Source organism: Protopterus annectens, chromosome 6.part0 (genome assembly GCF_019279795.1).
Source record: "Protopterus annectens isolate FY-2018-M chromosome 6.part0, PAN1.0, whole genome shotgun sequence".
NCBI classification, from domain to species: Eukaryota; Metazoa; Chordata; order Ceratodontiformes; family Protopteridae; genus Protopterus; species Protopterus annectens.
In genome coordinates, this window is record NC_056737.1 from 386622499 (window position 1) to 386650478 (window position 27980).

The following is a 27980-nucleotide window of genomic DNA, read 5'->3' on the forward strand; positions in this document are numbered from 1 at the left end:
CAGAGCACAAAAACTTTTAGTTCAACGACTCAGGCAAAATACAGTAGAAAGGGTTGTCACCAAGCTTAGGGAGCTTATAACAAGGAAGATAACAAGATCCTGTACAGGCACTAGAAATATTTTGGAAATTTTATGAATGTCTGTACAAAGCAGAGAAATATGGAGATCAAGAAAAGGTACAAATGGAAATGTTTATGGAAGAATTAAATATGTCAAGGTTAGAGGTAGATGAGACTCAACTACTAATAGGATAGGAGGAGATGAAATAAAAATGGTAATGTACAAGCAATCAACAGGAAAGTCCCCAGGAATAGATGGTATTCCTGTGGAAGTTTAGAAGCTAGGAGGGGAAAAACTGACAAAGATCTAGAAGGTTTTGTTTAACAGTGTTTTAGGATGAGGAGAAGCATCAACATCCTGGAAGAAAGTACTAATGGCTGTTACATCTAAAAAAGGGGTAAAGACCCATCAGATCTAACTTCATACAGGCCCATTTCAGTCTTAAACCATGACTATGTTGTTGTTGTCTTTTGGCTTTTCCTGGTTAGGGGTCGCCACAGCGGAACTCCGGTCCGCTAATGATTGGCAGTAGATTTTCATGAATGCCGAGGTGCCAGCTCTACGTTCAACCTTCAGCGAAGGCATGCCCATTTACGCATGTCTTTCGAACGCCCACCCAACTGCGGGGAGGACATGCCATGACTATAAAGTGTTTATTTCTATAATGGCTAAAAAATGTCAAAGGTGATAACAAAATTGATAGACATGGATCAATGTGGTTTTGTGGAGGGGAGGCAAAATTTTGACATTAACAGAACATTGGTGATCCAGAGGGAAGCGGAATGTAAGAAAATACCACTGTTGTTAGTGGGTCTTGAAACAGGGAAAACATCTGACAGACTAAGCTGAGAGTTAATGAACAGGGCAATGAAAGCATTTGCATTTCCTGATAAAATTATAAGGTTGATTAGGACAATATAGGAGGGATTAGATGCGAAAATTAAAGTGGGTAAGTTCCTCTCTGATAATTTCTGTTTGAGCAGAGGAACCAGGCAGGGGTGTTCTCTTTCCCTTTTGTTATTTGCACTATATTTAGAACCACTGACAAAGAAAATAAAATACTCAGAAATTCAAGGATATAACTGGTGTGGTAGTCAAGAAAAGTTGGCTCTATTTGCAGATGATATTATTTTATACCTGACGAAGCTACAAAAGAACATTTCAGAGCTGTGGAACATTCTGAGGCAGTTTCAAATCTTTTTGGGATAAAAAAATTAATGAAGCTAAAACAAAGGCAAAAGCTGTAAATTATGTACCCACGCACAAATTGGTTCAGCAATATCCATATTTATGAGGACATGATAAAATAAAGTACTTAGGAGTATCCATTAAAAAGATTCTGGTGGGGCAGCTAAGGATGTGTGGGAAGAGACTAAAAAGATAATACAAAAACGAAGACACTGGAAGCTCTGCTATACGGACATGGATAGCAACATAACAAGCAGTTAAAATGCTTTTAGTTCCTCTAGTTTTATATACAGGTCAGGCATAACTTTTAACAACCAGAGAACAAGTTGTGGATAGCAATTAATACAGAGCTGAAGGATTTTTTCCTGAGAGGGGAAGATGGCAAGAGTCAAGTGGGATAAGATGATTCTTCCAATTGAACAATGCAGTTTGGGATTATCCTACTTGAAGGGTATATCAGATCTACACAGTTAAAACTCCTACACATAGCACAAGCAGAAACTTATAATTTAAAAGTGGAAAGGGATGATGATGAAATATGGGGGAAGCTCAAGAAACAAGGAAAAAACTTGAAAGTAGATACTTAAGGAAAGTAACAACAACCATGCAGAACATTATATTCATAAAGTAGCATAAAGTATTCTAAGAGCTAAGCCAACATGGGAATGGAGAAAGGAGATTATGCCAATAGGGAAGACTACAGTTAGGGATACAGACAATAGGCAAAAGGGGACTAGAATTTATTGGAGAAAACTGGTAAAAGAGCCAAGGTATTGGGAGCAAATAATTAGAGGAGGAAAGATAACAGAATTGGAAGAAACCAAGAAACCAAGAATTTATTTAGACTCCTGTCAAGGAGTGATATTAGAGTATAGGCAAACAGAAAGAAATAGGGGGATCCTAAGTGAAAGACCAGCAATGGTAGAGTTTTTAGAAGAATCTAGAACAGAAGCTGCTGTTAAAAAAGGAATATTTAGTAGAGAATACAAAATATTGCATTAACTATAAGAATCAATCAGATAGGGTTAGAAAGGATTGGAAAGATAGACTGAATAAGCTATTCACAAAGAATCAATGGGGGATATATGTCTGTCTCCCAATTATGCAACAAAGTCTACAAGACTTAGGATCTTTGCTTGGAAGTGTTTTATAATCCAAGTAGACTCCAAAAAATTTTCCTGAGGTAGACACAAATGTTGGAGGTGTGATGGGGAAGAAAAGATAACCGAGAACATATTTTCTGGGAGTGCAAAGAGTTGGCAGACTTTAAAGATTCCCTGTAGACAGCTCTGTTACAGATACTGGGTGAACAAACTGGTGTAGCTAAGGAAATTATTTTTTGAGGTATGATTCAGAATCGGAATTGCCTAGACATACTAAGGTCTTGCTAAGTCTAATTATGGTGGCTGCCAAAAAAAAACAGTTACTAGAAAATGGAAAGCAAAGTCTAAACCAACTTTGCTAGATGTAGTGAATTATTACAGTAACAGAGATAAAACAACTGGAATCAGGATCTTTAGAAACGGGTAGGAGCAAATTACATAGGAATAAATGAGAACTGGGCAAACAATATATGCAGAGGAGGAACAAGACTTAAAAGAAGGCAGAATTTGAATGAGCTATGTAATGTTTGACTGACAATGACTGGATAAACTATAAATGATGTATAATGTTTGCAACTACAATTATGTCAATAAGGTTTGTGATATATAATGTTTGCAACTAAAATTATGTCAATTTGATTTTTCATTTACATAAATGTATGACTGCCTATGTCATACTTGATAATTTAAAAGATGTTTCTTATTAAAAAAAAAAAAAAAAACTCTGGATTCTCCGATAGGGGGCTGACAAAAAAGCTTTCTTCTGTGAGCTCCTTCTTAGTGGCTGCCACTACTACCAAGGCATCAATTGCCAGGCCTTTGGTCCAATGAAAATGTTTTTTAGCAACGTCAAGGTATTTGTCTGGTTTCCTGGTGATCAGTTCAGTGACATCTGGTTCCTACCATACCCAGCGAGAGATTAAATCTACCATCTCAATAGCTGGGAATACCACCTATGAAGTAGATAGCCAGAGCCAAAAGCCTCAAAGAACACAGATTCCTTCTGGGAAGTGACTTCAGAAGACCAACTCCTTTCTGACTCAGTAGCTCAAAGATCTCTCCAAATGAGATGTGCTCAGGGGGTGATCTAGGGGACCCCTCTCTTTCATCACAATTTGTGCATTCTGTTAAGGACTCCTGGGGGGAAGTCAATCTATCTCCTCTTACACGTATGCTTATGAAGAGCCTCTATAGTGGTGGGGTTGCAGAGAGGACTTTGAAGCCTGAGGGGAGTCTTAAATGAGGACTGCCTCAAGGCTAGTGTGAACTGGCTGTCTTGATGGGGTAGAATGCAAAGGTTCAGGATTAGTTGTGGAGCACGTAGAGCCAAGAGAAGTAAAGGCATCCATTCTTCATCCTTGGAGTGAGCTCTCTCCCAGTGCTTCAAAGGCATAAGCTGATGGGGAAACCATGACCACTCTTGGTAGGAGCTGAAGCTGACATACCAGCATGACCAAGGGCATCACCATGGCTTTGTTCCAAGACAGAAGTCTGGACCATGCTATCTAATGCCGAAGCTCCAAGGGGAATGGATGGCTCCAATAGCTTCGAAGTTGAACATTTACCCCCAGACTTGATGCCGAAGCTTTGGCGCAAAGATTCTTTAGTTCCAAAGAAATCAAAGCCAGTTGGGTCAGAGATGATGCCAGAGTTGAGAAACACCATAATCTTGGATCCAACACAGTCAATCCAGAACAGCTCAGCTCCAATATCCCCGAATCTGGATGTCGGATCTGGGGTAGGAGTAGCCATAGGTAAGGGAGAAGGTCCAACACTTGCAGGCCCAATGTGAGACTGAGATGGAGAACTCCCAATTGAATTTTAGTTCTGAGGAACTGGGAACTTCCCCATCATTCTACCTACATCCGCCTTCTGTCAAGCTTCTGGTAGACCTGATGGACCTCAAAAATGACAATGTGGAAGGCGGTCTTAAAGATCTCTGTATGGATCTCTCCTGCAGGAAAGGTGACTGCAGCCTGGAAGAGACTGTATCTGGAGAAAACCTTGGCTCTGGAGGGGTGTGGATCTTGGGTCAAACTAGAATCAGACATGAGAGAATAGTCAGATCCGAAGGTTTGGAAGTTTTTGCTGCAAGAGCTCAAGACAAAACAAATGACTGAGAATGATCAGGGGATAATTTCCTTATTTTTGTGCCCTTTTCTTTGGACCGGTTACTCTTCTTCCCCTTATGCTTATCCAAGGCTTTCTTACTCGTACGGGAAGCTCCAGACAAAGATTTGGATGAGTCAGAAGGAATATGATCCTTAAGCACAAGCTTATTTAGACAGTCAGTCATGGTCTGATGACCTAATGCTGTGCAAAAAGAGCAATCTTCTTCTAAGTGAGCTGCCGCCAAACATTATGCGCATTTTAAGTGGGAGCCCCTGTAAGGAGAAGCACAAAAGACCACCACCAGAAAAGGTAAACAATATACCATGAAAAAGGAAGATCAGTGTAAAGCTAGAGAGAATACCAACAATATTAACCAAAAGTATTACTAGGTAAAACTAGTAATAAAATAGAAGCAGAAGGAGCAAAAGGCCTAGAAAAGGAAAGTTTTTTTTATAAGTGATAGAATAAAGGGAAAGTGAAAAGAATTATCTAAGCATTTCAAAAATATAAGAATTTAACTCTATAAGCATTAAACAAAATCAGAGGTAATGTTGGGGACAGGAGGAGACTATGGGTAAGAGGAGGAGCTTGAGCTATGGATCCTAAGTCTGAAAAAGCACTCAAAGTCAGATCTGAGACCCATCAGTTGAGGAAGGACATAAAAGCTATCAGACTTAATGTTGTTACAGTTTTCCACACATATGCTGGGTTAATGGAGTGATAAAACAATACCTTCATCAAACTTCACCATTTAAGTGACTGTTCACTGGAAGATTTGTTTAAAACTACTCAATAACACACTACGCACTGCAGAATTTAGTGGCTATTTAGTTAGTTTAGGGCTCATAATCGTATGTAAATTATGGCTAAAGGTGAAATTAACAGGCTATTGCAGTGTCCTTTAACATACCACATGTAAGAACTTATGTAAAATTATAATCACTGTAGAAGCAAAAAGGCAGTATAAACTAGCATGTGGAAGATGTTGTCACTGCAATCAGCTTATCAATACATAAGCACATGCAATACAGGAATGTAAAAAAAGTTATGATATAAATCATCTCACACATACAAGGCAGCTGCAAAATAAAAGATTCAATACTAAAGGAAACAAGCAGCTCACTCAAAGAAAAAAACTTCCTTGTTTTATAGCTATACTGAGGTAGAAAATGTCAAACAGTAGAGCAAAAGATTCTAAAAAAATGTACAATAACATGTGACTGCTAAGGAAAGAAATATGCACATAGTGCATACATAAGGTCATCTTTTCATTCAATGTAACCTTAACAGGTACAGGAAAGGTAAAACTAGCTGAGTTACAAAATGCTATCAAATAATGACCATTAAATACTGAGGCATGAGTACTGTAGAGATCATCAAAATATGATGAAAAACATCTATTTTATGATCAGATGTTGCAGGAAGATAATTAACTGACTTCAAAACTGATTCAGTGGAAGTCACAATGAGAGTTGTCTTTTACAAGTCACCCTTCAAGAAGAGTGGAAGTCTGTTTAAAAGTTCTGGGTACTAATGCTGATTACTGAGACACTTCTATGACCATATTAAAAAGTCACAAAATCATGCATTCATTCTCTAATAACCAATTTATTGCCATTCAAAGTCACACATGAGATGAAGCTTATCTCAGCACTATATAGGTGCTAGGCTTTGATTTATTCCTGAACAGAGTTGCCAACCCATCCCACAATATACAAACACAATGTCCACACACCCAAGGCAATCTGCAGGCAAACAAATTCACAGAGCTTTAAATTATGAATATAGTGCAGGAACAGTGAGTTCTTTGGAAATGAACTGTAAAATGGTATAGCAGCCTTATACAGGATCAGTGCCAGTAGAATACAAATACATGTGGTTGTAGTGACGTGAGCTTCAAAGTATGTGTGGGCACTAGTGAATTTATATGTACTATTGAAAGCAAAAAAGCAAAGATGCTGAAGGATAATGGGAAAAAACAAGTTAGAAATAGCTCATAGGTGAACTGCATACTCTAACAGTCCCAAATTTTGCAGAAAGTCCCTGATTCTTCCTCATATTTTTGCTCTGTCCTTAATTTTTTCATTTTTTTTGGTAAACCACTAAGGATTACAGTCAGTCAATGTCAGAGTCATTAGAATTTCATACTACTTATTGTTCTGAAAATGTATGCTGATGAAAATCCTGTTTTTTATTACATTTTAAGTTAATTAAAATATATTTTAAAAACATTCCAGATTTTGGGCACTTGTCTCCTCATTTGTTCTGGATTTCTTCAGAATTCTTTACTAATCAAGTTAAGTATGTGCGGCGATGGCGTAAGTGCAAAAGTAAGATAATGTGAGGCAAACTGAAGGCAACTTCTAAGAATAAAATAATATTTTTGGAGGCAATGGTATAGGCAGGAGGCAAAATTTAAAAATGCTGCCACAAAATAAGCAAATTAGATGAATTACAAAATTCTGTCTGTCAAACAATAACCATTAAATACTGTGGAATCAGTACTGCACAAATCGTCAAAATACTACAAAAAAACATGGATCAAAATAAATGCAGTGACACAGAGGTGAAGCAGACTAGTCCAAACTTGACTCTAAGGGGCAAGCATACCACTCAACTTCATAGAGCAAGAATCAGGGACTAAGCCAAAAATAATGGGGGGGGGGGGGCAAAGTCCAAAAATAGAAACAGATTTTAAAAATTGCTCTTACAAACTTAAAGCTGGTAGAATAACAGGATTTCCATTTAGCATGCATTTTCTGAAGGATATGAAGAGTGAAATTCAAATGTCTGTCATTATTCAGTGATTGCAGTCTAAAATGGTTTGTCAGAAAAACAGATTTCTTACGAGAGACAGATCAAAAATATGAACCAAAAATATGAACATTTTGAACAATTGAGATATATGGGGAGCAGTCAGGACCACAATGGTAACAGCAACGCTCATCAAGAGCAGAAAGAACTATTATTAAAATTAATACTGTCTGTAACAAAAAAGAGAGCGTGTGTCCAAAGTATGGGAGCACATTTCACACAGGAATACCTACATCAAACTAAGTGGTAGATGGCAAACAAGCCAAGAAGCAACAAAAAGGAAAACTATACATGCCTGAAGTCATCAAGAAAAATCAATAGTGAAAGAAAAATATTAAACATAAAAACAAAGTAACAACACAAATAAGGGCAGAGACTACAGTTCATGTAGAAGACAGTAGGCTAGCCTAAAAGAAGTAATAGCAGTAGAAAACAAAGAAATCTTTAGAAACACTAAAATAATATCTGCAGAGAGGGGCGTAAAACTATAAACTATTAATTAAGACTTTCCAGTGTAGTCAGACTAACACAGAAAATATTCTAAATTGAAAAGTACTGGGTAACAAAAACACTTCCTTAATCTGCAGTTAAGCACTACTGTAAAATGCTGCCTCATTAAAACCAAGAAAAAAAAATACAGCAGTGAATTTGTAAATGCTACAATTATCGAGAAAGTCACAATCAATCAGGCATACAGCTGCAGTTCATCCATAATATACTAGTGTTCATTAACAAAGACAAAATATTCAAAAGCTACAATTAAACAATACTTCTACAAAAGGTTTACCACCATACCTCTCAACTGTCCAGATTTTCACATAAATTCCAGATTTTTGCCTCATATTTTTAGTCTGTTCCTCATAAAATTTGTGGTTTTCTTGCAAATGACTGAGGATTGAAGTCTATCATCAAACACTTAAATAATCTATATGGTTAACACAGATGAAAGAAGCACAGTTGAGTAACCTCAAACACTGATGAAATGCATAGCCAAATAAGCATCGTAAGAACCTGAGTGCAACCAAGCTAAGAAGCGAGCAAAAGGTACCTACAGAAAATGAGTTTGCATAAAAACAGGTCTACAGCCATATTGCAAATTCAGCTTAGAAGACACCCTTCAGATGTGATTGCTTTAACCTTTGAACCAAAAACGGGTGTTCCCAGTGCACAGGCTTCCTAGACAGCAATAAATGGTATTGTTGCTTATGAATATATTGGTCAAGGATGCCCAAGGCAATATAATGGCCTTCTAGAGGGCACATTTTCAAAATGCTGACTTGTGAAATTATGAAAAGCACTGGGTCAGGTGGGCAAAGTCAGTCAACAAGTATAGATATTAGAGGCCAATACTTACTGTAATAGAAAATGCATGTTGATGCTAAACCTGCTTTTATGTTCAACATTTTTTGTGAAATTAGGGGATTGTTTAAAATTATTCCTTTTTTTGCATTGTGCACAATTATTCAGTAACGATGTTGAGAAATATGAAAGGAAAGAGTTTTTTGCAAGGGTACTGTTGCACTTTGTATGCTTGTGTGTGTTCTGAGAGTCTTGGAAGATGCTGCTTACTGTTCTCTTTTTTTGACACAAATGGATGACTGAAAGTTAAGTGAAGGATGGCTAGGTAGGGAAAAAAACAACAGCTGACAGAGGACATTTGTGTGGCAATGTTATCTTGTCTGACATTGTGTAGTATGAGACTACTTACTCTTAAAAGCTGTTGTGTTAATGTGACTATATGAGATTTGCTCAATTTGAGAGAGCACTCTTAGAACATACCATAATCAGACTGCTAAACCTCACATTCCTATTTAGTTGCCTAGATATACATATGTGGGTAATTTACTGCTTCATATTTTAACGTTTATGTTTTGGCTGTGCAAGAAATGTCAGGAATGGCTGCTCACACAAATTAGGTTCTTGGTACAAGAGAAAATGTGGTTTATTTTCAAGAAATGTTACAAATATGTCATGTTCATAACTATATTAAACTCAAATGAAAGCTTACATAACGGTGCACATGTTGTCATTGATATTATATATCTAGCCAATACAGATCTGCATATATTTACACCTGTTAGAGTAAATTCCCACGATGTCTCAGTCAGTGCAATGACTATGAATACTGCCAGATGTTTTCATACACTGATTGTTTTTTGAGATGCCATCTTCCCACTTGTTGTCTTTGTATCTTGTATAATTGTGCTGTAGTAACATTTCTGCTGCTTTTTTGTGTAGTCTATTCACATTTGCTTTTATGTGGTAGTGTTCTGCATTAAACACAGAATGTTAGTGGCATTTCACAGAAGAATGCATTAACTGTTAACTAAATTTTGTTGTGTTGGCAAAAGAATGGAGCTCCCTGTAGTTGAAAAAATTGTGTTATGGATTTTTGATTGTTGTTGTATGTGAAACTTAAGTAGCTGAGCAAACAAATGAAAAACATTCTCTGCCATGACCCAGAACAAAGGCAAGCATGTGCAATATTTGTAGTAGTACCACAACAGACTGCACTCTAGTTTAAAAATAAGCAAGCAAGTAAACCAGATTTACAGTTTCTACAAATAGTTTGCTTCCAGTTTTTTTAATAAACACGATTGATTGTCCGAGATATAGAAAATATTAATTACATGCGGTTGTATAAGCAGGCAGCTCCATTAGATGTACAAAGTAGTTTAGTCAATTTGCTATAACTGAAATATAAGTAGTCATCGAGAGTAACATTACTATGTGAAGGGAGACCACGTGTGCATGTAGTGAACGAAGCTAGAGGGCAGAATAAGGAGACTGTGGTGGGTTGAGTTTACAGTAGATATGTTGTAAGATGAATGCGTGACACTTTTCATCATAAAATTAGATCAGAACTAGAGTGATCGGGCATCCGTCCACCCATAACCTCTTTTTCCCATGTTTTCCACATGGGGTCAGAGTGTCACTCAACAGCGACAATCATCCACAGCCAAGGTTCACATTGCCAGGTGGCTTCGACCAAATATTTTTGACATTTGGGTTGTGTGCTTGGTAAGAAAGTCAGGAAAATGAGAAGAGTTTTCTAAACTAGTGGGGCAAGTTTAGAGAGAAATGGGTCTGTGTACAGTAAATAGCTTGGTACATGAGATCCTGGGAAGGGCACTTGAGGTGCGGAGATAATAGTTCATCTAGAAGTGGGTAGAAACTGGAGTTGACCTGTACAAAGTAGTATTTGATTTATATCAGCATTCATGTCTCATGCAGAGAGGCATTTTGTTCCTCATTGTTTGGAGGCAAATAGTTTCCCAAGAAATAGGAAGGCGTTTGCTTGGAGTTTGTTGCCTTACTGGGAATGAAGTTGTAATGTGATGCAGGTAATCAGAAATAAGTACAGGCAAATGGGCATAGTACACTGGTATAAGGTTTATTCATTTGGCGGGAAAAAGGGGTTATGAAATACAGGGTTTGGCTAGAGGGCAAGAAGTTGCTTGACAAACTGCATATTTTGCCCTGCATCTTGACTACAAAACAAATATTTGCTTCATTGGGTTTAATGCGGTACTTCTGCACTTTCATAATGACACAGTGAAAAGTTTTTGGCTGACTGTCCTTGACGAATCTAAGTTTAGCGACTCTCTACATTCATTCTCCCAACACATTTTTGAATTGTGAGTGGATAGAATCTTCCGGTTGTCCACTGTGCTTTTTTTCTCCTGTCTTTCTATATAAACTTAACCAGCAGCTCTCACTCACTGGTAATTGTCCTTTTTAGGTGTTTTATCTTGTGCCTGAGTGCCCCATCCCCATTATGTGCTCACCCACTTCTGATCCCCTGTTTACTGGGACAGAAGCTAGTCACTGGAAGTGGAAGCCATCTCTGGCAGCTGCTTTGACCTCTTACAGATGCTAGGGCCTACTGTGCCTTATAACCAGAAACAGGTCCACAAAACTTGCAAAGGCACCTACACAAACCAATAATCTTGCCTAACTGTGTGCTGTCTTGTATGTGGGTAGTAAGTAAAATGATTGCTTTGCAGATGAGACTTGGGAGAGGCAAGTGCACATCACCAGTGTATCTGCCACATGCTGCGCAACTCTGACCTGGTGCCAGAACCACAGCAGGCTAAACTGTCACCCTCCCCCTTTAGAATGGTTAAATTGACATTAGACACTTGCTCTTGCTCTTCCAGGACCTGTGTTGCAGTCTGGGATTTGACCTTCTGCATTTTTAAGCAGGTCAATCATTTGCAGTCTTTATTGTCATAAATAGGCTTGAGCATCTGTCATAAAAGTGATTTTATAATACTGCAAAAATGCTACTGACTTCTGCAGATTACCTAAGGGGTGTGTGTATGTGTTTATCGGTCAAGACCATAAGATCAAAGTTTTAACTTTGAAATGTAAATAAAAAAAACCTAAAAACAAAAAAATCTTTTTTTTTTTTTTTTACATTTTGGGGGGGGGGGGACAAAACCTGCACCCCCCATACTCCAAGCTTATTAAATATACCACTCTGAGATTGCACTACAGTGAGGAAAATGGTAAATATACTGTTCCGAGATACACGGCGATCTCCATTTAAACACCTTGAAGTTTCAAGACTTCTATCTTATGATCTCCACCATAAGAAATTTGAAGTTTTGACACTTCGAAATTTAGAAGTAGACCCGTGTATGTATGTATGTATGTATGTGTACAGATATAAAAAGTTTAGACACCCTTAAAATGCCAGGTTTTTGTGATATAAAAAAATGAGACCACAATAAATCATTTCAAAACTTTTTCCACCTTTAATGTGACCTATAACCTGTACAATTCAATTGAAAAATAAACAAATCTGTTGGGGGAAAAAATACAAAAAATAAAACACGTAGAATAAGATGGTTGCATAAGTGTGCACACCATTAAACTAATAATTTGCTGAGGCAACTTTTGATTTAATTACAGCATTCAGTCTTCTTGGGTAGGAGTCTACCAGCATGGCACATCTTGACTTGGGGTCTATGACAACGGATCGAATACACTAAATATCGAACGGCCGGAAAACCAAAAACACTAGTGATAGAAACTCATTTTATGAGATCATAGTACAGTGAAAACGGGGAAATTTGCCCTTTCCTCACTATAGTGCGATCTCAGAGTTAGTACATATATTTAGCGGGGGTGGGGGGAGCAGCCCCCCATAAAATGGGGTTCTATCACCTGCGTTTTTGATTTTCCAGCTGTTCAATATTTAGTGTACTTGATCCGTTGTCACTGACCCATTGACTTGGCAATATTTGCCCACTCTTCCTTGCAAAAGCGCTCCAAATCTGTCAGATTGTGAGGGCATCTTTTATGCACAGCCCTCTTCAGGTCACCCCACAGATTTTTTATTGGATTTAGGTCTGGGCTCTGGCTGGGCCATTCCAAAACTTTAATTTTCTTCTGGTGAAGCCATTCTTTTGTTGATTTGGATGTATGCTTGGGATCATTGTCGTGTTGAAAGGTGAAATTCCTCTTCATCTCCAGCTTTCTAGCTGACGTCTGAAGGTTTTGGGCTAAAAGTGACTGGTATTTGGAACTGTTCACAATTCCCTCCACCTTGACTAAAGCCCCAGTTCCAGCTGAAGAAAAGCAACCACAAAGCATGATACAGTCACCACCATGCTTCACCGTGGGGATGGTGTTCTTTTGGTGATGTGAAGTGTTTTTTTGCCTCAAACATACCTTTTGGAATTGTGGCCAAAAAGTTCAACCTTGGTCTCATCAGACCATAACACATTTTCCCACATAATTTTGGGAGACTTGATGTATTGTTTTGCAATTTTAGCCAGGCCTGGATGTTTTTCTGTGTAAGAAAAGGTTTCCGTCTTGCAATCCTACCCCATAGCCTAGACATATGGAGAATACGGGAGATTGTTGTCACATGTAGTACACAAACAGTACTTGCCAGAAATTCCTGCAGCTCCTTCAGTGTTCCTGTAGTTCTCTTGGCAGCCTCCCTGACCAGTTTGTGTCTCGTCTTTTCATCAATTTTGGAGGGACGTCCAGTTCTTTGCAACGTCACTGTTGTCCCATATTTTCTCCACTTTTTGATGACTGTCTTCACGGTGTTCCATGGTACGTCCAATGTTGTGGACATTTTTTTTGTACCCTTTTCCTGACTAATACTTTTCAACAATGAGATCCCTTTGATGCTTTCTAAACTCTCTGTGAACCATGGCTTTTGCTGTTGCAGGCAATTGAGTAAATGTTAGGAAAATCCTAGTAGGACAGCTGAACTTTATTTGGGGTTAATCAGAGTCTCTTTAATTGATGGCAGGTGTGTACCCAAGAAGACTGAATGCTGCAATTAAATCAAAAGGTGCTTCAACAAAGTATTAGTTTAAGGGTGTGCACACTTATGCAACCAGCTTATTGTACGTTTTTTTATTTTTTATAATTTTCCCCCTAACAGATTGTTTTTCAACTGAATTGTACAGGTTATAGGTCACATTAAAGGTGGGAAACGTTTTGAAATGATTTATTGCAGTCTCATTTTTTATATCACAAAAACATGGCATTTTAACAGGGTTGTGTAAACTTTTAAATGGTCGCATGTAGAGAGTTGGCAGTCAGCAAACTTTTTCTACCCACTTTGGTGGGGTTGCACAGCAGTGGGAAAAGGAGGGTGCGCAATCTTCAGATGAAATCTTCCTTATAGGGGTGTAAGGAGGCTTATCAAAATTGCACTTTTTTGTTTTTGCAACTTTCTGATTGTGGCTGTTGATTTTTGGCTACAGTCATTTCAATCTTTCCATTTACTGAAGTGCCTTGTTACTGCATGCATTGATTTGCTTGACCCATGGAATTTGTGCTATTTAGATTTGCTTGACCTGTTAACTTATGTACTGACAACAGCTGTCTGAACATACTGTTAGCTTATATTTTTCCAAATTAGTCCAAAGTAGTAAAGCGTTCTATCAGTTTTGCGCGTGTGTGTGTGTACTGTTTTAATGTGCGTTTAATAGCCACGTGTGTCCTTGGTGTAGAGGGAATACTGTTCATTTTCTTTGAAACCACACTCTTAAAATGCTTTCCTTTGTCTTATAGCTGCTGATGTCACCACAGGAGTACCACTTATGGATGTGATCAGAGAGAGGGATTCTGAATCTGATTAAAGTGTAGAGGCTTTTTAAACATACACTAATTTCAACAGTGAATAGAGGATGGATTACACTACAATTGTTTTCTAAAGAGAGACTCAGTACCTTTCTTCATGTGATAGCAATAGTGAGGGACAGTCAGCAGTGTTTTGTATTTTGTTTTAAATCACATTGTCCCTCAGTTTCTTAAACTTGGCATTTAAGTCTGCTAAAGAATGTATCCATCTCTCACTGATGGGTGGGTGGGGTGTTTACGAGACAGATCTCAGTTTATTTCTCCATAACTTACGCAGGATGCAATACTTTTTCCAGTCATGTCCCTCGCTTCTTTAGAGAAAGGAAATCATTACAGCTTAGTAAAATGTTCCCAGCAGCGAAACAAAAATCACATTACCTGTCAACATTGAATTTGAAGAAAGTATCCACACTGGCGATGAATGAAACCATGAAGGAAGGATAAACAGACAAAGACTGAATGTTAGAACTGGTGTATGCAGTGCATCGGTGCAACTTTACCAGGGAGTAGACTGCTGCTGCATAGAATTTGGTAGTGCAGTAACAGAGTTTGCATATTGTTATTAGTGTGTAGACAGGAAGGACTTGCTTCCTTAGTGTGATGTCACATTTAGAGGCTTTTTTCAAAAGGGTCACCTTAAAATCAGTCTGCAAAGTTTTCAGAGCTACTTCAATAGGATACCTTCACAAAAAACAAAACAAAACACAAGAGCCCATTGAGATTTGACTACCATCCTAGTTAAGAGACAACTAAAATTTAAAGAAACAAAAGTGTATCTGAAAAGGTGAATTAAAAATTAGTGCATGAAATGTATAGTTTTACAGAATGTAAAACAATCTGCATTCAGTGATGTTGGGAAGAGGGACTGTATTGCTCACATCCCCCCCACTAATTTACTCTAACTCTGAGGTTTTGACCCCTCAGAGTAAGACAAAGCTCTGTTCTGACCAAACTTCGGCTATCCCTTACTGAACAGTTGCTGAAGTTTGGAATTAAAGTAGTGTGTATGGGTATGTGTCACGTCAGGGTTTGAGTCTATGATCCAAGCAAAAACTGATTAATATTTGTCTTGTTTTTTAGTGTACATTTCTCTACTTAACTGAAAATGGCAACTTAAAACTTTTTCAAATTATAGATGGGGACAGTAGTCCTCTATCCTTGGCACTGCTGTGACTTGTGCATATTACATGATCTATTAGATGATATGATGTTATGGAGCATCAAGCTTGCACAACAGTAACCATCAAAGTATGGAGAAAAAAAAAATCTTACAAACAACTCATATAACACTGAATATTGATACTGACTCATAAAACCCTGACGACTGTGTATGTGCATGTTTGTCTTTCGGCTTTTCCTGGTAAGGGGTCGCCACAGCGGAACTCCGGTCCGCTAATGACTGGCAGTAGATTTTTACGAAACGCTGAGGTGCCAGCTCGACACTCAACCTTCAATGAAGGCACACCCATTTACGCACACACGTCTTTCGAACGCTACCCAACCGCGGGAAGGACATGCAGACTCCACACAGAAGGCACTCCAAGCCCAGCAGAGAATCGAACAGGAGAACTTCTTGTGAGGTAACAACGCTACCGCTGTACCACATGTGCATGTATATATATTACAAAAAAAAAAAACACACACACTGTCATTACTGTCAACTTTAGGTACTGCCATTTGCTATAATTTTTTTCTCTCTCAAATTTAACACTAGAACATTTGTTCCACCTTGTGTATTCCCACACGCACAAAATATGTATATGTATTAAGTACATTATATACATACACACACACGCAACCATACCACCAGCATTTTACTATTTGTGTATAATGAGTATGTGTGTGTGTAAATAATGTATACACCAGTGATGGCGAACCTTTTGGGCTCGGCGTGTCAAAAATTTGGAAAATGCCTATTATTGACTCTGCTGGCTTGTCACCCCCTACCCAACCCCACGAACAAAAGAGAAAATTCTTTATATATTCATTTATTTTAAAAAAAAAAGTCAAATCATGTGTGCTGCTTTGTATTATAAAAGTACAAGAAAAATCAGTGACTTACAATACAAAAAACAATATGCGCAATAATAACTGGGCTTAAAATAGTGCACCAAAAAATTACCCTACTTTTAATAGTAATTTTGAATTGAACTGAAAAAAATATGGAAGACACTGCATTTGATTAACATCAATTAATGACTTTTTTGTTGCTGAGTTTTAATAGATAAGTGCAGGGGCACATTTTTCTTGCATTTTTATTCATTCAGTTTCTTCAGTAACTCGGGTGTTGGTAAACTCTGGTGTGTCACCCAAAATGTTGTGGCGTGTCACCTTTGACATGCGTGTCATAGGTTCGCCATCACTGGTACACACCGTGAAAGATCACTACTTAGTGTGGTGCTTAAAAAATGAAGTGTGTACTTCATCTATAATGTGGAATATGCTAGTTGCTTGTTTTTAATCTTGCATGTTACCCAGTATTGCACACACAGTGCAAGAAAATATGGCCCCTTTAAGGGAAAAGCAAGGATTAGAGTGGCTTCAGGTGTGAAACTGAATTTGTTTATGGTAAGGAGAAAGGGAAAGAATCAAAGTTGTTTTGAGAGAAGGGCCAGAATGATGTAAAGCATACCTGTGTAAAAGTGACATGAACCTGGGTCAGTTCAGAGACTGTTATGCCAGTGGAGGTCCTGGTAACCAGCCTGTGATATGTGTTGGAGCAAAGACTGTATGTGAAAGACATTTTGTTTTTAATTTAACACTATCAATGTTTTTCATATTTACCGCTACCAGGGTTTTGTCTAAAAATTGTTTGCACAAGAGAGTGTAACCAAAAGACTGCAGCAGTTGTTTTCTTGTTGGCAAAGTCAAACTGTCTGATCAATAAAAAATAATGCTTTAAAAGTTTCAGCATCTGTAGTTTAAATGTCCCACTGGTAGATGCTGCAGGCAGTTCAGACTTTAGATCTGCAATTTTATGAAGTTCCAATTCCACCTGTTGCAGCTAAGTGTTATGTATGAAAGATCCCCACAAGTGAAGCAGCCCCCCTCCCCTCAATTTTCCTGATGCCGTTACAAATCTGGTCCGTCATGGGAGAAGTCAGAAAAAAACATTTCAGTGTTGTGGAACATTTTCAGACTGTTTCAGATCTTTTCAGGATATAAAAGAAATGAGAGCAAAGCAAAGGCTATAGTGGTAAACTATGTGCCCACATATGAATTGGATGAGCAATACCTATATTTATGGATACATGATAAAATGAAGTTGTGATATTATGAGGTACTGCCATCTGTGCCAGGGGGAGTAGGGCAGTACATGTATACATATGCCAGCATAGCTATCTGGAATTTTGTAAAGAATTATATGTTATATGAGTATCACACTGATTTGTACAGATGTTTGACTGAAAATATATTTGTAAAGTTACTTGTATTAAAAATGCATCAACAGTAGATCCTGCTGGACAGAAATAATGTATGCATGTATATTAGGTTGTACTGTTGTAATTGATCAAACGTGTATGTTTTATTAGAGAACCCTGGAAGGGTGGAAAGTCTGAAACTGTGTTATAGCTTTCAGATGCTGCCACAGATCTTAGCAAAGCTGTGTGTGTGGACTGTACCACAGTCAGGTGACCAGAAGTGATGTCATCCTTTATCCAGCATTTGATTTCTTTGGATACCCTTTCAGCAGCACTTTAGAATCTGACAGGAAAGATTTCTGACAGGGTATATATATCAAGCATCCACATGACAGACATTTGGCTTTTATTGCAGCAAGACACCCAGCACACATCAGTTTGCCTTGTTTTAGTAAGTAGCCAAGGAACATTGAATCTTTAGTCAGTCAGGGACATTTAGTGAGAATAGTTTAGTATTGTTTTTGCAACTATCCAACTATATTATTTTTTATATCTCTGTGGTAGAAACTCTGTTGTTTACTGTATTTGGTATTCTCCTGTTTTCTGTTTTATTTATCATTAAATATTTTAATACCTTTCATTGTGGCTGGTCCTTTAGAGAAAACTTTTAACATATTGAGAGTACTTATACTTGTTTTAGTGACACTATGGCCTCTCCTGAAAGCCTTGCTGCTTTGGTCACACACACTACCATTTGTATTGTATTGTATTAATTTTACATAGTAAAATTGGGTACCCTTTGTAAAAGCCTTAAGGTAGCTGACTGGTGGCAGCATGATTACCTCAGAGTCTGGACAGAAAGGGGGACACAAGCTAGTAAATCCACACCAGCTTTTCCTGTGTGTGTGTGTGTGTGTGTGTGTGTGTGTGTGTGTGTGTGTATGTGAGAAACTCAAATATTCAAGTGTGTGTGTCAGCTACTGGGAACAGGGACACAGAGCTGCAAAGTGGACAGTGTGGAGTTTTGTGTGGGTCCAGAGAGAAGGAGAGTCCAGACCCAGGTCTAAAGCATGCTCCCTGTGTGCTCTTAAAGGAAAATGAGCTTGATGCAGGGAGCTGCATCTGAAAATACTGTGTGAATCCATCTTTGCTCTTAGTGACCGTCCCTCACTGGAGTCAGTGGGGAGGATTGACTTTCCTTGATTGCTGGCCCAGAGCAGTGACCTGTCACAGAAGTATTTAGATGTATGGCTTAAAAGTTATTTAATTATGGCAGCTAAGGATATAAGGGAAGAGACTAAATGACATAATGGTTAAGGTGCTTATCTTATAGACACAAGGCACAGGGTTTGATTCAGGTATTTGGGAAGCATGGCAAGACTTAAAAAGGCCCTGTGGGGTTGTTAGCTTAGCAACTACTTATGAACCTATATGATATGCTTATCTGAATAAATATAACACTTCTGGCAAGATCTATATTGACACACTGCAAACAGCATTTCTTATGTCCAGTCAACACAGAGTTCAGGAACGGTTTCTCAGAAAAGTTCTGACAAATTTATTTTCCATAATGAATACGTGTCATATGTTAATGATAATATTAATAACCTGAACCAGGTTATGTTTACAGTTTACTTTACAGTACTGAATAAAAACAGACACAAAGTGGAAAAAACTTTGCATTGATAGTTAGTTGGTGACCAACTTTCATTGCTTTGCAGATATTTCAGTTTGTCCATTAAATATGCATACCACTGATAATTATGCAAATAGCTCAAAATAAAATGAAATCTACAAAACTGCTTTGCAGCAAAATGAAGAGCACATCTACATGAACAAATGTCACACCGATACCTGGGTTCTATCTACTATGGTTACTGAATGTAAATACTTGTTTGCATAGTTATAATTAAATTTGCATATTATCAAATTTCTTGTTAGATATAAAATTACTATTCTTTCTAGCTGACATATTAATATCAACAATATGAAGAGGAGTGTGTACTAAACGATTTTTGAATTTTAACTGTTATGTAAGTTTTATAGTTTTTGAGATGTAAACATTTTATGATTTATTTAAACATTTATTAAATAATAAATTATTAAATTATTATAATTATTACATATTTAAACATTTAGTTCAGTATTTCTTGCACTGAGTTGCACTTTGCACCTTGTATGTATATGTACATTTACTTTTTTGTCTTGTTCTTAATAGTTGTTTGTATGTCATTTATGAGTCAGTGAAGAGTCAAATTCCTTGTATGTGTAAATACTTGGCCAATAAATGTGATTCTGATATGTTTATAGGTTGGTTGGAAAACCGTAGTCTCAGAATTTGTGTGTGAAATTATTCTTCTTAGGTTAGGTGTGAAAGAGTTAAAATGGTGACTCTCCAGCATAAACTCCCTCCTTCCAAAATTTATGGGATTTTTCCACCACTTATTCAAAACTAACAAAACAAAAACGCATTATAATGTTTACCTTTAGAATCATCCCACCTTTAAATATTCATATGGTAGCACTTAGCTCTAATCTATCATCCTTCCAAAGATGGGATACCAGAAAGTCTGGTACAAAGCTAAAATGCATAAACTCTTAAGCTATTAAATAAGACATCGGCTACAAGCAGACTAAAGCTGAATATTACAATTCTTTACTTAATTCACTGCTGTTGTAGCCTTAAGCTGCCAATGGATGAGACCCAGCCAGCCTTCCAAAGCTTTATGTCTCCCTTCCATGCACTCAAGCCACTGGTATGCATGAGGGATACAGGGAAAAACAGTGGCTAGGGCACCAAATATTTCAGAGCTTTCTTGCTTCAGAGGAAAAGGGGGCTAGAATCCTGCCAGATAGGAAGAGCATGAAAATAAAAAAAGCCCCACACCCTGTCAAAAAAATAGCAAGGATGGAGGGAGCTGCAGCAGCAGTCTATATGAACATCTACTGTTATGTTGTTTAGTTATAAAACTGTACTATGTTCATCATTAGATAACTGCTGCGGTAGCTTTAAGTAATATGGGATGAATATCACAGCTGACTGAGTAAGGAATGAGGAAACTGGATTTGAGTTCAGGAAGCCTTTGAGAATAGTCCTAGCAAAGCTTACTCTAGAGCTAGACAGGGAATCTAGTTTTTAGTGTCAGATTGAGCTACTGCCTCTAGTATGTTTCTAGAGTTCAACCCTTTCCAAAAAGGCACAGAAGCAGCCAAGGCTCAAGTAATGTAGGCCCTGAACTTGCCTTGAAGTGACTTGTGAGGAGACTAACAAAAAGTAATACCCCAGGGCAACCATTTAGAAATTGTCGGATTTGACACTGGCGGTGTTTTCTTCTTACCTTCATAAGAAACGAACAGTTAATCAGAAGTTTTGAAGGATTTTGTTCCATCGATATAGTATCTGAGTTGCCTATAGGTATCCAAGTTGTGAAGAATGCTTTCTCACTCATTTTTCGGCTCTGGAAATAAAACAGGAAGATGAATAGCCTAGCTTAGTGTACACTATGAAACAACCTCAGGCATAAAAGGACTGGTTCACAAAGTCACTCTAGCTTTGTGAAATACAAGGTACAGATGACTGAACATACGCACCTTTAACTCAACACTCTTCTTGCTGATTTTTGGCACTGTGACACACACACATGAGAGTCATGCAGTTTCAGTATCACCTGATTTGATTCCTCAGCTAACTGTATATAATCACCCAGCGATTTATGAAGAAAAGTCTAAGGATCCATGAAGGCAGAGGCATAGCTCGGAAGGGGACAGCCACTCTGGGAACAAGGTGTTAAAGGTTGTGAAAGGGAAATGTTGATTTATCAGTAGTGCAACATTGGTATTCATTTCCCTAGTGGCTTTTCTGAAAATGCTGGTACTGAAATAAATAGATCAGGAATGAAGTGCATCTGTGATCCAAGCTCCTTGCCAAAAATGTAGCAGTCAGTGTGCTACAGTTTTTTTTTTTTTTTTTTTTTTACTGCTCCTCAAACTAGAGTTGAGGGGGTGCAGAAATGGACTTGGCTTACTTGTTCCAGAGATAAGGAGTGCCAACTTAGAGATGAGGGACACTACACTGCAGAATGGTAATGAGCACTAGATGAGCCACCTACAACTCTGTATTACAGTTTACCTGATGACATTGAAAGAAGCTGCATCTCTAAATCACCTCTAATAGCAGCTTTCAAGTCTTCCAGCTTCTCACCAATCACTGCTCCCCCAAACAAAACAAACTTTTAAATCTTCCTCTAAAAAATCCTGTTGATGATCACTAAGGTGTGCTTTACTACATGTACGCTTGTACTGTATCTGAAGATTATAGTTCTGCAATCTGAACATTCTTTGTAGACATGCTAGTGTCACATATGTTTAAAAAAATCTAATGTAGCCTGTTATCTAAATCAGCAGTAATGTTTCCCATTAACTTTTGACAAGTTAACACTACTGCAAGCATATCTTTATCTGACCACAGAACAACTGTGCACATATCAACAGTTTTAAACTAAAAACAAATGATCTGCATCCTGCAGAAGGAATGCTCCTAGCCCTTGCTGACTGTTACATTACAGTACTTCAATGTTGATCCAGTAGATACTAGTCTTTCTAGTAATTCAGAAGCACTTTTTTTTTCTTGGTGGTAGGGTCAATACCATACCTCATCATGCGCTACAGCTTTCTTACAGAAACTCTCTCTCTAACAACTGTGGAATGAACTTCTAACAGGTACTCTGCCATTCCCAGATTTGACGCACATATTTGATGAGCTTCAACATTGTAACCTCAGTCCATCAAGAGCCTGTTCCATCATTTGTGATGTTCTTACTATGTTGTAATCCAGACTAGAATGTCATTAGTAATGTTAGTTATTCCTTCTAGCCTCAGTCATGTTTGATCAAACATCTCTGATACTGACAAGATCTTCCAAGAAAGCATTAAAAATCTGTACTTTCCAAAATATGTACTTATGTACTGTGTATACAATAATTAGAACTTGTGTCTTCTAGTTTATTTTGCAGAAATCCTTGGTGTGTATCAAACACAAAAACAAGTACATATGAGGCACAGGTGTAACCATTTTTTAATAGTCTTGATCTATTTGAGATCTTGTGATGCAATACAAATTCTGCCCATCTCTTGTTTAACAAACTTCACCATATTACTGAGCCATTCTGCAGCCTTTGCTTGTCTGACTACTCCTAGTCACTCCATATGATTTAAATCTAGCTCAGTTTCAGCTTAAAGAATAATGAATACTACGCATGGAGAATGAATCAAAGGAAAGGCTTCTGGTGACAACTTTATATGATATTCTGCCTGTAAGCATAGCAAGCCTTCAAACAAATCAGCAGAGGTTTTCAGAATAATACTGTCATTCCTTACCATTGGATCTGCATTCTGAAATTTACATTTCTTGCACTTGTAATGAAGAAATGATTACCCAAACATTTTCTTTCATTCTCTAGCTGAAGTGGGTTGTTTGGCAATGTGAATACACATATGTGAATACATGCAGCTTTAAACTGTCTTATATTCCGCTTAGCTTTGCATGACTCGAACATTCATGCTACCTTCCGTTACAAATTTTCTGCCTTACACGTGCACATTTTCACAACACTAACTTCTGCACCTCCCTAGTATCAATATACTGCACGTTTTGATTTTGCATTGCATTTCTGGCATTCAGACTTGCAAAACTACCTTCATTTTTCATTTGGGCAGCATAAACACTGTTACTCATAACCTGAGTATGTCAAACATCTCTGCCAAATATTTTCAATTATTTTAACTTTGTCTGCAAAATGACAAACTTAAACAGCAGCTTATATACTTTACTTCTGTATATACAGGCAGACTTGTTCCAGTGGCATTAGCTTGTACCAAAGTGAGATGTGAAGATATTTATAGTGCTCCCTCAGTGTGAGCCCAAATGCTTTATTTTTTATAGCCATGTCTCAAAAAATGCCTACTAGCCCTAAAATCTAATCTACCTTACTGTACTCACTTCTTTCTTTCCCTATTGCAGTTATGCATGTGTGGTCATACGTATTACATATAGGTGACAAAATAAGGTTAAAAACCTAAATAGACGCAGCGCAATATTGGAATACAAAATCCCACCACATAAAACTCTGATTTTGTGTTCTCTATATGTACTTTCAAAGTTTTGTATTTCAAAATGTGTGCGTGTGTGTGTGTATGTATATATATATATATATATATATATATATATATATATATATATATATATACACACACACACACACACACACACACAAATGTTTCAAGCACAGGCATTAAAGCAATTCTAGCTTGACAATATGCCAAAACACTTGTTCCCATGATAAATGTCCAGGCTGTTCTTAAAAATATCTAAACTAGTACTTGTTTTAATGTAATTTGGTAGTCTGTTACAAGCATCAGCTACTCTGTCAGAGAAACAATTAGTACACTTCTCATTCCTATGGAATCTTGTAATTTGGTAGTCTGTTACAAGCATCAGCTACTCTGTCAGAGAAACAATTAGTACACTTCTCATTCCTATGGAATCTTCTACATAGGTTATCTGATGATTCTCTAGCACTTTTTGATAACCCCAAACATTCCCAGAGGCAGTTGTCCCTAAATGCCTTATATACCTGAATAAGATCTCCTCTTAAATATCTGTAAGAGACACTGTATAAGTTCAGATATTTTAGTCTTTCATAATAACTTCAGATTTTCACATCCATGGATGTCCTTAGTATATTTCTGCTGTACTCTTAACAGTTTATTCATGCTTGTTTTCCTAAAGGGTTTCCATATTGTTATTCCATACTCAAGTTTGGGTCTAATGTAACTAACAAACAATAACTTCATTATGTTTGATTTCCTAGACTTTATAAATATTTTTATACAACCTATAGGTCTATAACTATCATCAGCCAATTGGTTGATATGATTAGAAAAACTCATAGCTGAATCTACCCATATACCCAGGTCCTTAAATGAGTCTACAGTTTCAATCACTGTGTGCTGTATTAAATATTCACCTTTCAGTTTATGTCTCCCAAATCTCATATGCTTAGTTTTTGATGTATTTATCAACATATTATTCTCCTGTGCACAAATGGTCAATTTAGTCAAATTATTGTGTGTGTGTGTGTGTGTATATATATATATATATATATATATATATATATAGAGAGAGAGAGAGGTTCATTGGTAAGTACTAGGCTATCTGCCCAAGGGCATTTATAAGCCTAGCCAGAATGTGTTGGCTTTCACCACCCCCTTAGATTAGTTCCCTGTGCCTCTGTCCAGCAGAGCCATTAGTTCCCTGCGCCATTGTCCAGCAGAGCTACTGCAGGGATCCCCGGGGTATATTTTCTGTTTCTCATCCACCCGTCAAGATTTCTCTTGAAGAGCGTTAGTGAGGGGCTCTGCCTGATGTATATTCCAAAGCATTGGGAGTCTCTGGGATAGGAATATATCCCTCCAGCATGTCCTATTTATCGTTGTGGCGAGGTTTATATCTCTAGAGCACATGGCTCTCTGGGATTTTTTTTTTTTTTTTTAGATGGAGCATGCCCATCAATTCTGGGTTGGACACGGCCTTGTATATCAGGCAAAGATCACCTCTGAGTAAGCGGTACGCAACTGAGTACAGCTGGAGTTTCTTGAGTCGGGCTGCATTGGGCATCTGTTTGAGGCCAGTAAATCCTCTTGGTGAGGTACTTTTGTGGCCTTTCCAGCTGTTGCAGGTGTCTTATAAGGTACATCCCAAATGGGGCGTTGTATTCTACGATGGGTCTTAATGAGTGATGAGCAGAGAAGCACAATAACCTCTTTTGTTCTAGATGCGAACCCTTTTGTGATTAGGTGGGTCACATAGAGAAGGATTTTCTAAGTACCTTGGCAATATGATTATCAAAAGAGAGATTACTATCTACTTAGGTCCCCAGCTCCCTTATTACATTTTCTGTGTTTAGGGGACTACCACCTATGTGGTAGTTCGCGGGTACTTTGTTTTTTCCAAAGGGGATGACTACGCACTTTTTGGCATTTAGCTTGAGGCCATGACTTTGACACCAAGTATCTGTCTCAGTGAAACCCATTTGGAGAGTGTCTGTATCAGCCGGAGAATCAATTATGGCCCCTAGTTTGGAGTCGTCTGCGAACTTGGTCAGCCATAGTCCTCCTATGATTGCCTGTACCTCTGAAAAGTATATACTGAACAGGAGAGGTCCTAGGACTGAGCCCTGGGGAGGCAACACTTGTAACCGGTTTAGAGTCAGACGTAGAGACTGCAACTCTCACCATGTGGGTTCTATCCATGAGCCAGTTGGCAACCCATCTCGTGACGTAGGGGTTTATGTTCAAGCTGGTGAGCTTGTCTATAATACTAGAATGGGGAATGGTGTTGAAAGCTTTTGCGAGGTCTAGGTAGGCTGTGTGTACCACCTTTCCCTTGTCTAATGCCTTGGTAACCGTCTCAAAGAATCCACCCGGTTTAGGAGGCATGATCTGCCTTTAGCAAAGCCAAACTGGGTAGGGTCCAAGGTTTGGAGATTCCCAATGTCTCTGTTAATGAGTTCCATGATGAAGCGTTCCATAGCCTTGCAGACCAGGCTAGTCAGGCTTATAGGGCGATAGTTCCCGGGGACCGTTGTGGCTCCACCTTTGTGGAGCAGGATAACTGTTGCTGTGCGCCACTCTGTGGATACATAGCCTGTAGGGAGGCTGAGTTTGAACAGTGTGTTTAGGTGAGGGGTTAGTTCATTTTGGAGCTCTTGTAAGACACAGCCTGAGACACCATCCGGTCCCACTGAAGCTGTGTTTTTGGCTTTGGATAGGGCTGTTTTAACCTGTGTGTCGGTGATTGACAGGGCCCTACATTCTTCTGGTATGATTATGGGCCCTTTAGGGGGTGAGAGGGGATTGAAGTTTGCACTAAGCCTGTCTGCCAGAATGCTGACAATATCAGTCGGTTCAGTGTATTTTGTGCCATTCTGCACCAACTCAGAGCAGATCTGAGAGTTTCCACTTAGGTTTTTGACATAACTAAAGAATGCTTTGTGGTTATCTTTGGAGTCATTGGCAATTTTTCTTTCGAAACTAGCCTTGGATGATTTAATGAGGGATCGTAGTTTCTTGCTGATACTGATCGGGGATGTCTTTCCTTCTTGGGATTTTTCTCTTTTCTGTACTAGTTTCCTCCTTCTGTTGTATAGCTTGTTTATGGCAGGGGTCCACCAGACTGGTTTCTTTTTCTTGGAGGAGTGAGTCTTGGTTTTACTTGGGATAGCACGATCCATGCATTCATGCAGATGCTCATAGAGTGCCTTTGTAAAGGTTTCAGCAGCTTGGACAGCACTGCCCTTTAGCATGGGGGCTGTGAACCTTTCCACCTCGGTCTTAAGTAATGTGAAGTTTGCTTTTGAAAAGTTTTTCATGGTGGTTTCCTTGATTGGGGGTGGGGGCGGAATGCGGATATCCAGACTGATTAGTCCATGGTCTGATCTAACCAGCGAGGGGTTGACCTCTGATGTGGAACACCAGTCGCCCATGTTGGTGATGACCAGGTCCATTTTGTTGTTCCCTCTGGTGGGGGTGATGACCAGTTGATCCAGGGCATTCAAGTTTATAAATTCTAGGAATTTTTTATTTTATTTTTTATTTTTATTTTACATTTGTTGACCGGGATAGTCCGACTGGATGCATGTCCATTTTCAGCGGAGGCCAGGGGAGAAAACCTCCAGTAAGCGTTGGGCAAGGGAGTTAGTACTTAAGTAGTTCTCCCACTTTATGTTTGGGTAATTCAAATCAACCAATATTAGGGTGTTTGGTAGGACCTTCATTTTTCCCAGTGTCTCCAGAAATGTGGAATGGGGGTCCCAGGCCATGGTGGGTGATCTGTAGCAAGCTACAATTTGGACTACAGTTTTGCTCGTTGTTAGTTGCACATGGATGATCTCTGATGCACTGTGCTGCACCACTAACCTGGAGGTGTGGGTATCCTTGATGAATATGGATACACCCCCGTCTTTTGTGTTTCGGTCCAGGTTCTGTGGCCGAAAGGTATGGTATGAGTTATAGCCTAGTAGTGCTGGGGTGCTCTCAGGAGCCTTAAACCAGGTTTCTGTTACTGCACAGATGTCGATGTTCTCCATACTGAGGAGCGCCTCGAGTGTGTGCATTTTGAGGTTTAGACTTCTGGCGTTGAGTAGCATTACCCTCAGTTTTTGGTTACTTG

At 38.4% G+C, this 27980-nt stretch overlaps 1 protein-coding gene across 7 annotated transcripts in view; it reads right to left on the reverse strand.

Moving 5' to 3' along the window:
• RALGAPA1 (Ral GTPase activating protein catalytic subunit alpha 1) overlaps positions 1 to 27980 on the reverse strand; it is a 5382632-nt gene that overhangs the window by 301246 nt on the left and 5053406 nt on the right. The window lies entirely within an intron of this gene.